At 40.5% G+C, this 15,930-nt stretch overlaps 1 protein-coding gene across 3 annotated transcripts in view; it reads left to right on the forward strand.

Moving 5' to 3' along the window:
- Positions 1-314: 314 nt before the first annotated feature.
- The window catches only part of wasf1 (WASP family member 1), a 112,649-nt gene continuing 97,033 nt past the window's right edge, over positions 315-15,930 (forward strand). For 2 of the 3 annotated variants that reach the window (XM_037538158.1, XM_037538159.1), the window contains exon 1: positions 316-702. The gene's annotated coding sequence lies outside the window, so the exon portion shown is untranslated. Of the gene's footprint in view, positions 703-15,930 lie in introns of all 3 variants that reach the window. The other variant, XM_037538157.1, reaches the window with a different exon arrangement.

The following is a 15,930-nucleotide window of genomic DNA, read 5'->3' on the forward strand; positions in this document are numbered from 1 at the left end:
TGGGTTGGACTCGGAGGGCTTGGATTTACAAGTGAATATTATTTATTATTTATTAATATTTATTTATAAATGTCCGTTGATAATGTATCCACATTCAACTAACCAAACTGTATGGTCAGGTGGACAAACAAGCTATTAAATATTTGTAGCTACGTTTTTGCATTAAACGTTAAGAACGAGTTAATATAATTCATTCATCACTCCTGATTGGGCAGTAGCACGAAAATGGGTGTGGTTTGTGTTTAGTGGACCAATCAGATGAGGAGCTCGCTTTGCGCTGGTGTAGTGCGGAGTCCTGTGCGGCGTGGGGCAGGTCCAACAATAGAAAGCGGTTTGTACCAAAGCTGGCGGACAGAGGTAGATTCACATGGATCACAACCAAGAGCTCTGCAGCCGTTTATTAACTCATTACACGCCCATTTCACATGGAGCAAGACATTTCTTTATATTAGCCTGACTGCCGTCGCGGGTGCGAAATTAGCCGTTTTTGGCGTGTATGCCGCTAGTTAATCTCTGTGGATCCCTTTTTCTTTGCCGAATCCCGTGCCACAGTCCTGGGAAGCGCATCTCTAACGGGATCCACAAGCTGTATTCCAGCAATGGTAACTCTGTAGCGTGGAATGGGGGACTGAAGAACTGGACTGAGAGGAATACGGGAATATCCACACAGCGATGGAAAAATAAACAGCTTCTGAATTAGAGGTAGGATATTTACATTTTTTAAAACCTGCAGAATATGTTTGACAGCTTTTCGTGCTTCGTAAGAGATTTGACAGCTTGTCTGTGTTTTCTTCTTTTTTGCTGTTAAGTGATGTAACTTAGTCTTTCGAACAGTAAAGGAAATCAATACGGCGTGCATGTGTCTTGGTATTTTGCAGGCTGCACCGCCTCATGTAAGACAATACTGACTGGCCATCGCTAGTTGAGGAGCGTTAGTGAGTGGGTGACAGGTGTGGGTTAAATTATGCATGCATCCTACATATTAGCGAGCTAGCGATGTGGAAGCTCAGCAAAAGCTATTCTTTTTGTAGGTGAAGTAACTTGTGTAAAGGCATGAAATGAAACCAGCGCCTTTGTGGCTGCTTGCTCGCTGTTCATGGGCTGCCTCGTGTAACCGAGCGAGTGCTGAAATGTAAGCGGGGAGGGGGAAGGGATCGAAATTTCACATCTGCACGGTAAACGGCGAGCCGTGTGGAATCCCTTCGCTCCGTTTTTCTACTCGCTAACGAGGTTTGCTGAAACGCCAGCTTCAGAGACCCCGTCCTAATGTATGAAGTCCAGAAAGTCTCTCGAAGGACAAAAACTGCTCGATGGTCCAGGCATTTCAGAGAACGTTGCTTCTTGCATGTTTCCCAGATGAGAGCTGGTGTTTGAGGAGAGGTGGACGGAGCTCTGAAATGACCAAAGAACGGGTTAACGTTATAACCTTGTCTGCATTTGTGTAACTGTATTTCGAAGCGCCACTGGGACAGCTCTTATAGAGTAACTTATCTAATGTAGTTTTTAAAGTTGAAGGCGAGCTGTCTCCATGATTTTTCTCCATGTTTTTAAGGGGGAGGGCAGAAAATCATTGGGAGACTCTCTTTGTGAAACCCGAGACTTCCAAAAGTGCTGTGGTGTGGACGAAAAACAGCAGCTTCTATGAGTTGCTGTCCAGTTTATTGTTATGTTTTCTGAAGTATTGAAACTGGAAATTGCTCATTTTATGCCACGTCAGATTCTCCAGCTTGGGTCCAGTCTATAAAGAAAGTAGGATCAGTGCATGAGTGAAAAATAGACTTTGAAATCTGTTATACAGCTACAGGACGCTTCTGTAAGGGTTCTTTAGCATTCAGTATAGAACCATGGACACTTAGGGAACCATTTACATGCTAAAATGGTTCTTGCATGCTGAAGCGATTCTTCAGATTGATGAAGAATATGTTATATTTGGTTCTATGTAGAACCTTTGTTCTGTATAGCACCAAGAAGGGTTCTGCTGTTGTTACAAGCTTGACATTGCAACAGTAGAACCATATACAACACATTCTCCATAAATCTGAAGAACGATTTTACCATGCAAAGACGTTCATAGTTCGATATAGAGCTATTGTCTCTGACTCTGGGGACAGCAGTCTTTACTAAAGAACCCCTTGAAGAACCATCCTTCATAAGAGTGTGTGCTGATTTGTACTTCGTTACATATTTTAAATTATTTATTGTTCAGTGCATTTTTTCTGGCCATACTATGTAAGAAACTGTATCGGAGGTGAAACCTCTTCATCCAGTGGGCCACATCCATGTAAGCACACAGGTGTGATCTGCTTATTGGATGTACTGAGTACTTAACCAGCTCCAGAATCCTACGATTCTGTTAAGTCTGTGTCAGCACTGTCCAGTCATATGCGAGGCTGATTTGGGAATTTGGAAAATGGCCAGCACCTTTATGAAATTTAAAAAGCCAGCCATAGAAGTGTACACAGTATAAACATTCACATAGAGGTGAGTGATATGTAATATCATGACAATCCAACATGATTTCATGATACACAGTCACAATATAGAGATACGGTGGGGTCCAAAAGTCTAAGACAGATAGAAAATGCTTCTATTCTGCATTCCTTTCTAATTCAATAGAAATATGTTTTAATACACATTCTATTATCTGGATGACAGATAATAGAATCTTTGAAATTTTTCATGATTTCCCGAATTTCTAATGATTTGATATGTACATTCCTTGCTGTAATGACAGCGCACACTTGAGCTGGCGTGGACTCCACACGTTTGTGCATAAGACCCTGATGAGTGAATCAAACCCTCCTGAGAGTGGTATGAATCCGTGCTTCAATGGAAGAGATAAGACTAAAAAAATTCACTTTTTGTACAAAGGCATGGTCAGTGTCACAAACATGGTCAGTGACACAGATTTGCTTACATTTGAGTTGTGGCCTAGAAATTGTGCCAAAACATGAATTCTCCATTTAACATGTCATAGCTTTTCTTAGTTTTTTTTAAAGTTCTAAGATGTTCCATTGTTTATTTCAAAGTTTAAATAAAAAAAAATCCTAGATTTTCAGTGTCACTTTTTGACCACACTGCATTTTCTGATTATGTGATAACTAAAAAGACAAACTAGTGCCACATTTTAAAAATACAAAAACTACAAAATGAATGTATTCACTATTTCACACACACACACCATCCTCCAAGTGAACAAGACTAATTAAGCTGTCTTTTTAATGGAACATGCAGTTGGTGAGTGTTATTTAAGCACTGATAGAATCCTTGATATGCTCAGTAAAGTTTATTGCAACATACCTGCAGGAAACCAATTAAAAAAAATTTCATCACATATTTTTGTGTGTCTGTAGAGGTATGTGAGAATGCTGCTGTGTTTGTCATTTATTGACGACTGCAGCTTTCCGCTGCAGCTGTTGCATTTCTCCATTATTAGAGGAGGCATCCAAAACATCACATGACACCCGAGACAGCTTGAAGTGGCCCAGAGAGTTACACTGGATGTACACTCTGGAGTGATTACCAAAGCAGAGTACTTACTTACTTACTTACTTACTTATACACAGACACACACACACACACACACACACACACACACACACACACACACATGCACACACATACATACATACTGTTCCCAGTATGATTGTAGTGTAAGCTTCACAGGATGATATTCTATGTAAAAGGTATAAAACATTTTTAAAACATGTTTCTTTGTCATGTGGAAATTTGACAAAATGATGCCTTTAAAAAATGTTTCCTATAACAAAGAATATTGACTGATATCATTTTATTAGACCCTAATCATTGTAGTAAAACAGTGCCAATAGCAATTAGTACATGATCAGGCAAGCACATTCAGATTCATTTTGACATTTGAGTATCCCTAAGATGTAATGAAATATTATTTGTATGACCACAGGGCATGCATAACGATATCAGAATCATATTGGTGTTAGCAGTATCTGGACAACCCTACTAATCGCTGAGATCAGGTGTTTCAGCCACACCCATTGCTAACGGGTGTATACAGTAAAGCACGTAGGCGTACAATCCCCATAGACAAACATCGGGGGTAGAATGGGTTGCAGTGGAGCACTCAGTTACTTTAAAGGTGGCACTGTCATAGGATGCCTCAACAGTCCCAGCCATTACATGGATTTGTTCAATTCAATCACCAGCACACTTGATTTAACATACTGATTAGCCAAACCAGGTTTTGGATCATAAGCACAAATAATATTGGGCTGGTTAAACAATCAAATTGCCATACTTAAAATCACTACTACTTGCCTTGATATTTTTATTATAATATTATTGTTTTCTGAGCAAACAAATGCTTACTGATCAGATAAATAGCCTATTAAATGTGTTTATAAATATGTACCAAACAGCCATAACTTTGTATTTACACTCATTGTCCATTTTATCAGCTCCACTTACCATAGAGGTGCACTTTGTAGTGATACAATTGCAGACTGGGGTCTGCATGCTTTTTAAGCCCCCTTTCACCCTGTTCTTCAATGGACAGGACACCTGCAGGACCACCGCTAAGCAGGTGTCATTTGGGTGGTGGATCATTCTCAGCACTGCAGTGACACCAATGTGGTAAATATTATATTCATGATAAATCTAAATCTTTTAACTTTCAACAAAGGAACTTTTAATAAACAAATTTATTTATATGTGGACAATTCTACCTAATTTGTTCAAAGTGTGGTCAAAGTATTCAGACCATAAATATTTACAAAGTTTACATTCCATAGATCTCTGTTTGTTTACGTCTGTGTATTCAGAAACTCTCTTCTAACGTACAGTAGCTTTCATGTATCTGCTGTCTGATCCTCTCGGGACTGTCCATGTTTTACTAACTCCCCGTTCCTGCTGCAGAGAAAGGGGCTGTGGTGGGAGGGGGTGAAAAGAAAGATGAGAAAGCTTCAGAGAAAAGCAGGGGCCGAGGGAAGACAGACAGACTGAGAAAGAGAAAGAGAAGGTGGTGTAGAAACAGAGAAAACGTCCTGCGGTGGTTAAGCTTGCTGTATGTCCCAGCTGTTGGGATGTCTCACACACAGGAGGCTTTGTTCCTGCTTCTTCCTCCACAAAGCATCTTCTGTGCACCAGGAACTGGAGGGTCACTCTGTGTGTGTGTGTGTGTGTGTGTATTGTCATCACCCGTCTCTGCTTCTGTGTTTGAGAGGTGTGGGTATCAGCGATGAGTTTGAAAGTCTTGCTGGCGACAGACTTGCTCAAAGACCTCCAACTCTGCTAATTATGCTAAGTTTCTGTCAGCAACAGCCAAGAAAGTTTGGCTAATATTGATTTAATTGATGTAGTAATCATACACCTCATAAATATAATAATAGCGCAACATATATATCATATCCACTCACAGAGAAACATCTGTACACATCTGTATTTGTTCATGCAGTTATCACTCAGCCAATCATATAGTAGTAGTGCAGTGCATAAATTATGCAGATGCAGGCCAGCAGCCTTAGGTAATGTTTATACCTTTAGAATGGGGACCAAGTGTGATCTCAGTGATTTTTACATTGGCATGATGGGTGCAATAAAGAAAAAAAAACAGTGAGCAGCAGATCTGCAGAAGGAAATGCCTTGTTGAGAGAGGTCAATGGATAATGGCCAGACTGATTCGAGCTGACAGAAAGGCTTTGGTTGCTCAGATAACCACTCTTTACAACTGTAGTGAGCAGAATAGCTTCTCAGAATGCACAACGCATTGAGCATCGAGGATGGGCTACAACAACAGAAGACCACGTCGTGTTCCACTGCTGTGAGCAAAAAACAGAAAATTGAGACTGCAATGAGCACAGGCTCAGCAAAACTGGACAATAGAACACTGGAAAAACATGGCCTGGTCTGATGAATCCTGATTTCTGCTGAGGCACTCAGATGGTAGGGTCGGATTTTGGCACAAACAGCATGACTCTGGATCTCAATCCGATAAAACACCTTTAAGATGTGGTAGAACGAGAGATTCACAGCGTGAAAGTGCACCTGAAAATCTGCAGAAATTGCATGATGCAGCCATTTGGTCAAGATCATTTCCAACATCTTTTAAAAGCTTATTTCTAATGTTGCTGCTTTGGGAGTAATGCCAAAGCCCAAGCATTTTATACCCTTGTTGCCAACATTGAAACAATGTATTTAAAGATGTTTTTATACTATTTAAACTTTTGCATTTGCAGTAAGTATAACTGTACTATATGTTGATATGATGTGCAGTGGTATGGTAGCCTTTGGGCTAAGGTCTGTACATTCTGCCGTGGACAGATAATAATGCATCCATTAGGTCAACAGTGAGGAAAATATGGCCGACAGCTATAACAAATGCCAGATATTTTAGGTTTTAATGTAAGATAGGTGATGACTGTTCCTTCCTGTAGTGTTTGGCAGTGCTTTTATTGGGTGTGCCCTTGGGGCAGCTGCAAGATAAAGTTATTGGAGAATGCTGCAAGTGCCTCAGATTGTTGCTACTGGCTGTGTGTATTCCGTGAACCAGCTGCCCCTACGCCAGGGTATTCTGTCTGACCAGAAGCTATTCAGAGTAATAATACACTGGAACACAAGGGAGGAAGCCAACATAATGGAAACAGGACGTTTAAAAAAGGCTTTCATCTGAAATGACTAATTAAATTAAAATGGAGTTGACATCTGAGAGTCTTATTAATGTACATCTAATTACCAAGATGTTACTGAGAACTGTAAAAGATCCAGTATTTAAATATAGGCTTCCAAGGCCTTGATTGCTGACTTTGAAGGAGGTAAAAAAATAAATGCCTTAATTGCAGATATGGCATTTACAAAAAACAGGAATATTTCCTTCAAGGTGAACAGTAAGTAAAAGCCCAAACTGTCTTAGATCAGTGAAGAGTTGTGATATTGTGCTCTGTTAATATAATTGGTGAGCACTTGAACAGGGCTGTGTTCTGCTAATACATGTCTGAGAACAACTATTTGCTTCTGTGCCCTCAACCCACCTCTTTTTGAATTGCTGTTGATACAATGCCATTATTTTACATCTGTTCCTTTAAGCCTCTTTGTGAACTGCCTATACAGGGTCAGTAAGCAGTTCAGCTCACTTGGAGGAGAACACAATGTTGAGTTCACTGTGATAGTGATAGTGATAGTGTGGATGTCCCAGTCAGCTTCTTTTACCTCTTGAATCTGTAAAGGATCCATATGTAGACTAGGGCCAGACTGATATGAAGCCAACACTATGTTAGTTTTCAGGATTTGAAGACCTCTCTGTTGGAAATGTGTATATGCACACAATGTGTGGAAAACATTTTGTAATGTGTGTCGGAGCCCTTCCCTGGATCCTGGAAAGAATCTTGAAAGAATACTGAAAGAATATTGAAAGAGAACTTGAAACTCTGTGAAGGACATGTCTTCCGATGGTGTAAGTGAATGATCGACTTTTGCCCTCATATCTTCATCAGTATGGTGGTGATTTTGAGTTTTAGACGTAAACATGAAGCTGGACCTTCTTTTTGAGTCTGTGCATGTGACCTTAATGTGTAAACACATGGTCTGAAAAACTGCTGTGAAATGAGACTCAACACCTTGACTGTTAAATTGCTATTTCAGGCTTTACAGATTGACTCACAGCAGCACATGAAGACCATATTTTTAGCCATAGTTTTCTTCCTCCTGACTAATGCATTTCTTTCAAAGTTAAAAAAAAGTCTGACAGCAGTTTTAAGAAATTAAAAGTTTAGATAACCGATAATGTCATCCAATGTAATTTTATATTTATGTTTTATATTTTATACCGCAATATTTTTGTTAAATAGTTATTTGGGATCAGATACCCATGCTTGTACCTCAGATATGCTCACTCATTTGTAAAGACATCACCCAAATGTGTGAGTTAGCAGAGCAAGGAGAAAATGTGAGAAGTTGTTCAAATGTTCCATTTCACCATAGATGGAAAAACACAGTTACATGCTACTGGTGAAAAGGAAGCCAATTTCAACTGCTCCTCCCCACAGGATTTAAGCAGCTGCTAAGTGATGATTATGAACTGACATAACAAGTAACTCACTCCATATGGATGTTAATAGCTAACACTTTGGACCTCTATTCAGTTGTAGAGTCCACATCTGTTTAGTTGTGGATTCTGCAGTTTGTTGGGTGGGATTGAGTTACACTATATTGCCAAACGTATTCACTCACCCATCCAAATAATTGAATTAATGCGTTCCAATCACTTCCATGGCCACAGGTGTACAAAACCAAGCACCTAGGCATACAGACTGCTTCTACAAACATTTGTGAAAGAATGGGTCACTCTCAGGAGCTCAATGAATTCCAACGTTGTACCATGATAGGATGCCACCTGTGCAATAAGTCCAGTGGGAATTTCCTCACTACTAAATATTCCACAGTCAACTGTCAGTGGTATTATAACAAAGAGGAAATGATTGGGGACGACAGCAACTCAGCCACGAACTGGCAAGCCACATAAAATGACAGAGTGGGGTAGCGGATGCTGAGGTGCATAGCGCGCAGAGGTTGCCAACTTTCGGCTGAGCCAGGTGCTACAGACCTCCAAACATCATGTGGCCTTCAGATTAGCTCAAGAACAGTGTGTAGAGAGCTTTGTGGAATGGGTTTCCATGGCTGAGCAGCTGCATCCAAGCCTTACATCACCAAGCACACTGCAGAGCATCGAATGCAGTTGTTTGAAGTGCCGCCACTGGACTCTAGAGCAGTGGAGATGTGTTCTTTGAGTGACGAATCACGCCTCTCCGTCTGGCAATACAATGGAGGAGTCTGGGTTTGGCGGTTGCCAGGAGAACGGTCCTTGTCTAATTGCAGTGTGCCAAGTGTAAAGTTTGGTGGAGGGGGGATTATGGTGGGGTGTTATTTTCAGGAGTTGGCCTTGGCCCCTTAGTTCCAGTGAAGGGAACTCTTAATGCTTTAGGAGACCAAGAGATTTTGCACAATTTCATGTCACAGCTTTGTGGGAACAGTTTGGGGACGGCCCCTTCCTGTTCCAACATGACTGCGCACCAGTGTGCAAAGCAAGGTCCATAAAGTCATGGATGAGCGAGTTGTGGAAGAACTTGACTGGCCTGCACAGAGTCCTGACCTCAACCCGATAGAACACCTTTGGGATGTATTAGAGTAGAGACTGCAAGCTATGCCTTCTCGTCCAACATCAGTGTCTGACCTCATGAATGCGCTTCTGGAAGAATGGTCAAAAATTCCTATGAACACACCTAGACCTTGTGGAAAGCCTTTCTAGATGAGTTGAAGCTGTTACAGCTGCAAAGGGTGGGCCGACATCATATTAAACCCTATGAATTAAGAATGGAATGTCACTCAAGTTCATATTTAGTGAAGGCAGGCGAGCGAATACTTTTGGGAATATACTGTACATTAGAAAATCTCCTCTCACTCATTTCAGCCAGAGGGTGAGAGACACACTTGTATAGAAACACAAGATCAGAGTGTAAATGAACTTTTAATGCACAGTTCACCTGATATTAATGCACTGAGAATTCTTTTTTACTTTTATATAGATATTGCACTTCTGTTTATTTTCTTTTTTATTACGTTTCTGTGAAAAAGACTTATGCCAGTTATCCCATCTGTTTTTGTAACAGAAAAGTTGCACCTCTACCGTTTGGCATACATATTAGTTTCATAGTAGTTACCAAATAGTTCATAAAAGTAGCTGATTGACAAGTTTTGGGTTTAAGGCTTAACAAAACCAGTACAAAAATGTATATATATATGTAAAAGCTGAGCAATAGAGAGTATTGGAGTCTTAGAGAGTTTTACCTTGTGTGGGGAACAGGATCAGGAATGAATTTGAAGCCAAAGTCTTGAATTCACAATTCTCACAGTTTATTTATTGCTTAAATTATGGACTAGAAAATGTATATTATATACACATCATAGATTCTGCTTAATTGTGCTCCACATTATTTTGCATATGTAAACATTACATCATCAGGCACTTGACACTTATTCACTGTATTGTTCCTTTCCTTTCATCTTCTTTTAAAATGCATATATGTGCATATTTAAAACACACACTCTGACCCTCAGTGCTCATTCGTTCATTCTCTTTTCACTGTTTCTCACTCCTTCTCTTCATTCTCTGTCAGTGTTTTTTCTCAGTGGAGTAGAGGATAAACAGAAGGCATCAGGAGTTTGCCGAGCATGCTGAACCCCTGCGTCTCGGCGCTGGTTATTAAAGGCTACAGTGCCTGCAGGCTCCTTCTCCAGTCACGCAGGGAGCTGGCCGACTCATTCAGCTGCTCTCTTTAGCGCACCCAGACCAAGCCTGTTCCTGCTAAATCAACCGCCTCGTGCAGTCCGAACTCATTTGTACTCTGTTCAGAAACCCACTACCACTGCTCCTAGGCTAAGTGGTGAAGCGTCCCTGTTGAAAACCTTATAGTACAGAGCTTCTTTGAACAATAGTAGACAGAGAGGTAAGCCCAGAGGCTTTATCTGCTGACACAAGAGATTGTTTAGCAATGCAAATAGAAGCCAGTGGTAGTCACTGAGGGCCCAGCAAAAGGCCAGCTGACCAGTCAAGTAGTCAGATACTTGTCACAATATGCAGCAAGCAGGAGAAGGATCAGACAGCTCTGGTTCTAAATTGTATCACTAAAATTCAGTATTAGTGTATTTTTCAAGTATGTACTTTACTGACCAACCTTAATCTATCAGTTCCAGTGAAAACAGCAATTAAGTACAAGTTATTCATTTTTCGGCAGCAGAAGAAAAGCAGATAACCTATATTTAACACAATATTACACAAAATTCACAACATCTGACTTCAAAGTCAAATGTTTGAGAATTTAGTGTGTCCATTTTTTGCCTTATTTAAAACTTCCATTCTTTTCAGGAGGCTTGCTTTCAGTTTTTCAAACAAATCTGCAGGATCTCATTCTGCAGTTCAGTCTTAGGTTGCATTTTCGATCAAAGTAATCCCAAACACATATGGTGATGTTCTGGACTCAGGTGTAGTCAGTCTATTGTTCTTACAACACCAACAGCTTTTTTGTTGGACTTTTTGCCTCTTTCCTTGTTCTCAGTAATGGCCTCTTGGCAGCTACACATCCTTTCAGACCCATAGCGTTGAGTTGTCTTCTCTGCAGTGAGGAAGGTCAGAAACATATCTTCACATTTTTTCATATCTGAAGCTACACAGTGCTTTTCATATCTGAAGCACTGTGTAGATTCAAACATTGTTATATTTTGAAATGGGAACATTAAATATGAAATAATATGCTGTAATTAGAAATGTACAAAATGCTATTGGCTTCAGGTTTTGTCTACAGTGCAGTACAAGGCGTCCTGGATGTTCATATATTAATTGTAAAATTTCATTCTTGATATTATACAGCTTTCTCAGACATTTAAAAATCAGACTGTATATACTGTAGATCTGTTCATAATTCTGGATTCATCTAATAATCTTATAGCTTGCTTATGTGAAGCACCTAAATTCACTGTTGAAGTATTTTGAATAGGTTGAAGTTTAAGGATAATTAGCCCATGCTTAATGAGTACTAATCTATGTTAAAGGACTGCCAGACATAGTTTATTTCTTCTGTTAAAGTGACTCCAAGGGAAGCTTCAAATAGTGTATTTCTGCTGGTATGGCAACGTGGGAAGTGATATTTTATGGAATAGAATGTCACCATGAATATACAGGTCACTGTCTTTCAATAAAGCTAAAACTGAAAATCAGTAATGATGTATAATAGATTTATTAATTTGTATGGATTATATATCATTCAGCACTAGACCTCCCCTGTTTCGGCTCTTTGGGTTTGTTCTCAGTCAGGTAGCAGAGTCCCCTTGCAGAGCCTCATGCATTCAGTGGATGTTGTGGATATTATGGCTCTGTATGGGAGTTCTCCCCAGAGGTGGCCATGGTGTCCACTTTCAGTGTTATGGGAGGTTCCTTTGTCTGTCTAGTCTATCCTCCCTCGGCTTGCAGGAAGTGGTTAATGGTACAGTCATGTACCAGGGCTGAAGGACTGTTATTCTTAACAAGACATGCATATTGTTGTAAGTAATGAAGGTAATGGAAGCTTAATCCACAAGTTAGCACTGGTTTTCTTTACAGTGGTGATAGGAACCAAGGGTCATGGTGTTCACATCAAACCTCTCTGGATGACATTGTTTGCATCTTAACTATTTAATTATGCAGAAATGTCTAAAAATGAATAGTACTAATTGAGAGGTTTATGTTTAATGACCTTAGTCATTGGCCTTGCAGCTCCAGCACTAAACTAAAGAAGCAAACTTCAGACACGACATGTCTTGGCTGATGAACTGCATTTGGGGCAAAGAGAACATTATGTACTTTTGATGTTTTGCTCAACTATTCCTTTACCTGAAATCAATCCTATTGCAAAATAAAATGGTTGTTAACAATGGCCCTCTGGTGCATAGCAGGTCTTCGTGTAGTGCCTTTAGAAATGCTAGAGGCACCTTTGAATATTTAAATAGTGCTGCATGCCCTCCCAAGGCAGGTGTAGGCCTTTCATATAGATCTGAGATGAGTTTGGGGATTTCTCTCCTGGCTAAGGATTTGAGTAGGAAAAACTGTTCACAGATCAGCATGAAGAGGCCCCATACGCTCAAAGTCATTTCTACCCACGCCATGCAAAGTGTTCCTTGTCACTGCCTGTGGCACAGTAATGGGCTGCCTGCTTTTTTCATCTCTCTGCCCTGCTTTGAACTCAACAGCCACTCCACTTTTCGAGAACCGTGAGACAAAATGAGTAATGATTGATGTGGGCCAGATGAGGAAGAGGTTGCGCGCTCTTACGGTCGCTGGCGTTTCGAATCATGGCTACCTGGCTCCAGTCTCCGCTATTCAATTACAAAGGTGGAGGAAGCTATAAATTTGCATTTTATAAGCGAACAACTTTTTTTTCTTTCTCCCTCCCTCCTCCCCATAACATCCTCGCATGCATAGGAGGAGGGAGACGCTTAGCAGCTAAATGCGCCTGACCCCAATATTTTATTTTTATTTATTTATTTTTTTGTGTCTGGGAAAGAGTGCAGCATACAGAGCTATCTAGCTGCTGACTTGAATCAGGGAACAATATTTGCACTGGCGTTTAATTGTGCCGAGCCGTGCAAAGCCAGTTCCGATTTGCATGGGGGCTGCTTTGCATCTGGTTAAAACACAGACAGGCCCAGCTGGAGCCTTTGCAGAGCTTCAAACTGCCCCTCTTTCTAACTACAAACAAGACGTCCATCATTTCTGGAGTGAAAAAGGGTAGCCAGTAATTCTCAGAACACAATATTTCGCTGGAGATTAATCATGAATGAGCGGTTACTGATTCACAGCAATGCTCAAAGGGGTAGTTTGCCAGTTTTACACATCAAAATATATCTTCTCATCACTGGGAGAACATTTCTGAATGAAAAGGAATGATTTTAATGCACTGTGTGAATAAAAAAAGGCTTAAGAATGTGTCTCATGGGTGATCCACCAATGTGGCAGGGTTAGCCGCTCTCAACCGGTTCAGAATAGATGAATGAATCTTACTTTATCACAGGCTGATCTGAAGGCCGTGGACTAAATGCATTAACAGAGCTTGCTAAGATGATTTATACGACTACCAGGTGAAATATTAGAGCAAAGCAAAGAAAACAGATCAAAAAGTAATTCTCACTTAACTGTCCAGTCACAACTCTAGTTAAACAGCACATGGAAAGCATCACAATAAGAGTGGCAATAAACATCAAGCTCAAACTCACTTTATTCTCTGATCATACAGAATTGGAATGCAATTAAACATTTAATATAATTTAGTCGAATTATCATGTTTGGAGTTAGCTAACGAACTCTTTACAATGCCTATGAGGTTATGGCCTCCTCTAATGCAGCTAACCAAGTCAGCGAGGGGAAGTGTGGCAGTCTGGTGTCTGGCGTCCATATTAAGCTAAAGCAAGCCTCAAAAGATGGGTCATTCCTTTATGTCCACTGTCTCAAAAACAAAGTGAGTGCTTCAGATTCGATGGACTAAACAGTGGGAGGTGTTGGAGACTGCTGCTTTTTTATTTTCGTCTGAATTATGCCTGACTCCTTCCCTGACAAAATCCCTGACTCAGCCACTTAGCTAAAGACATCAGTGTGGTTTGCACTGTTTGTACATCACATCATCTGTGCATATTTATGGCATACCTGTATGGCAATCGTGCCACAAGAATTTCAAAGGCTATATCGCCAACTACTAATCCACTACTAATTTGAATCATTCTTCTATGATTTGTTTCCAATGAGCCTGAATAATTGGATTGTATAGGTAAGGGCAATGCTTAATTATCCCTACATAAAGAACCATAAGCTTGAAAAAAGAATCAGTGAATAAAAAAAAAAAAAGCATGCACTGATTCATGGACCACCTGTGGTTAAGACACAGTTGTGGTTTTATAACGGATTCTAAACTTAAAGCTCTTTGAATGTAGGTTATTGCAAAAAAAAAGAAGGTTTGGAGAGGGGAAAGTGAACATGGAGAGGGTTTTAAGGGAGATGATAAACTGCAGGAGAGGAGGAAGTTGTTCACTCTCTTCCTTCTCCTCTGGTGCTGGCAGGAACTTAGAGGATTTTATTTTTATACTTCATTTTCAAACAGAGTGGAAAAGAGAGGGAGGGGTGTGAGGGAGAGCTTGAGGAAGGGAAAAAGAGAGAGATGGAGGAGGCCTTTTCTTTTGTTTGGACTGAAATAAGATGTAGGGGGTAAAAGGCTCTGGAGAGTCAATACTAGAATATTTGAGCTGTGGCAGCCTGTGGTTAGCTATTCTGGGAGGATGTAGGCGGTTCTGCTCTAATTTGAGGAGACCGTAGCTAATGTATAATGATAGATGCCTTTATAAGAAGCTGAGTTTAATGAGGTCCATGCAGAGTTCATATGGCAATGATCATGGTACAGAATATTGTAAAATGACTGTTTTATTCCTTTATATTAGTCTTTCAAAGGGGTGTTCTGGGCTAAAAATGAGCAAAAATTGGTGGAGGAGGGATAATGTTATGATGCTGTTTTTCAGGGTATGGTCTAGGCCCCCTAGTTCCAGCGATGTGCACAGTTAATGCTACAACACACAAATACATTTTTGACAAGTATAGCCTCCAACCTTGTGGCAACAGTTTGTAGAAGGCTCTTTCCAGGAGAACGAGGTCCATAAATGGTTTGAAAGGTGAATGTGGAGTGAACTCAAGTGGCCTGCTGACCTCAAAACCACTGATCACCTTTGGAATTGAAACATTGATTGCCAGCCAAGCTTACTCTCCTAACTTAAGTACCTGAGCTCATAAATGCTCTTTTGACTGAATTGGCACAAATTTCCACAGACACACTCCAAAATCTTGTGGAAAGCCTTCCCAGAAGAGTGGAGACTGTTATAGTTACAAAAGAGGGCAAACTCTGTATTTTTGTCCATGTTTGTGGAATTGGATGTCCAGCAAGCTCATATAGGTTTGGTGATCAGATCTCCACATACTTTTGGCCATATAGTGTAAGCGAAAGGTGGTCTTTGACTTTTGCACATTACTCTATACAACAGATGTACAGATAGTTACATGTTTCATTGACCCTTTAAAAAGACTGGTCAGTGACTACATTGACCATAATAAAATGGGCACAAGCATGCACGTGACAGCCTTCATCAACCCTCTTTCAACTCCTTCCCTTTCCTCACACATGTGCTTTCATAGCTTTTCATGCAGAACTTCACACAGACATGAACACACACACACAAACACACACACAGACACCGTACAGTAAATCATGAGGCTGCTGGAGCGCAAACGCCTCTGAAGTTACCAGATGGGTTCCTCCTTTTTTCTCTTTTTTTAAATACAGAAATCAGCTATGGTCACAGAGCCAAGCGTTACTGGGGTGGGGAAGGGGGGATTGG

The sequence above is a fragment of the Pygocentrus nattereri genome, chromosome 4, assembly GCF_015220715.1.
Source record: "Pygocentrus nattereri isolate fPygNat1 chromosome 4, fPygNat1.pri, whole genome shotgun sequence".
Lineage (NCBI taxonomy): Eukaryota > Metazoa > Chordata > Actinopteri > Characiformes > Serrasalmidae > Pygocentrus > Pygocentrus nattereri.